Source organism: Crocodylus siamensis, chromosome 5 (assembly GCF_052110815.1).
Source record: "Crocodylus siamensis isolate JL-2025a chromosome 5, ASM5211081v1, whole genome shotgun sequence".
NCBI lineage: Eukaryota > Metazoa > Chordata > Crocodylia > Crocodylidae > Crocodylus > Crocodylus siamensis.
In genome coordinates, this window is record NC_143399.1 from 30,873,320 (window position 1) to 30,874,884 (window position 1,565).

The following is a 1,565-nucleotide window of genomic DNA, read 5'->3' on the forward strand; positions in this document are numbered from 1 at the left end:
GTGTTTTTACTGTCTGTAGATAAACACTAGCATATTGAAATACATAAAAACAAAATTTCCCACTACAGATTTCTCTAGTCCAGAGATGCAATGTTATCCTGTGGTGGGCTGGGGCGGGATGGAATGGAATGACTCAGCATATGTCTGATATGAACTGGCACTAGGACCCAGCTGTCACCGCCACCACTTCCTACCACCCAGCTGCAGGGAATGGCATGGGCAAAATTCCACTCCCCTCTGCTGAAGCCCCTGCTGCCCAACTGTGGAACAACTGTATGGGCTGGATCCAAAGTCTCTATAGGCCAGATTTGGCCCTTGGGTTATAAATTGCCAACCCCTTCTCTAACTCAATTTATGAACTCTTTTTATTCAACATTCAGTGATTTAACACCCTCTTGTTGGATTCTGCCATTTGTCAGTATACACGTCAAAGTTGTGCTTACATTGGGATTTTGTGCACACTGACTGCACAGTCATATAGTTTACACATCAGATATGCATACTTTTTAAAATTTTTTTTAATTTAGCCTTTTAACCAATTTAGCCTTTTAACCGAATAAGAATTAAGTTTTCATATTAAAAAAATTAAGTCTTGTTTATGTAAGTGTTGTATTGGTTTTTCTTAAAATGTGATATTTTCTAAAATAAACTGGCTTGAACTTTATTTTTGTTCAGCATAACTAGATGCCTAATTAACTTAAACTGCAATAGTTCAGTAAATCAGTTTCTTGCACCTTAAAATTTAAGTTTTGCGGTGTTAGGTAAATTTTCAATCTAATTGTGTTCAGTTATATATAGCAATACCTGTTTGTGGAACGTTTACATGGTATTGATCCTTGTTTTGGTCAAAAGGAGACAAGTAATAATATAAGGGTGTTGTTGCACGTTAACATATACATGTTAAGGGTTTCTAAACCATCAGTGTATACACATTAGGGCAAGGAAACATGCTAAGGACCCTCTGAATGGCTTGGAGATAGTCCACTTCCATTTAGGATTATCTCTAACTTGTTTTAGGCAGCTCGCTTGTATTGCAGTCACATATGACTGTTCCATAGATGCAAGATTAGTTGAGAGTGATCCTCTAGCATCCCAGGAGGCACCACTCCCAGCTACTATATCTTCCCCCACAGTGATGGTGGGAAGCACCTAAAAGTAAGAATTCCCCCTCTCTCCCATTCTGGGCTCTTCCCAGTCCCTGTGCCCTTTCTCTGCCCTCCCTTTTCCCAACCCCTACCCCTGGAGTTCCTCCCCTGCTCTTCAGGAATTCCCACCTGCTCCTGTCTCTTCTGCTCCTAGGCATGTCCCTGTGTTCCCTGGTTCACTTTCAGTGCCTGTGCTGTCCTGGAGGAGCAGGCATAGAAGGGGGAACCCCCCTGCCCAGACATTGCTGCTGCTGGGGTGCTACTACTTTACAGACTTAGAGAGTGGCAGTGCTGGCAGCAGGTGGGTTCCTCTTTTCTGTGTATGTGAGGGGAAAGGGGGGTTGCCCATGTGCAAGGTCCCAGGACCTGGCTGGGGGTGGGGAAAGGCAGGGGATGGGGTGCGTGTCGCAAAGCTCACTT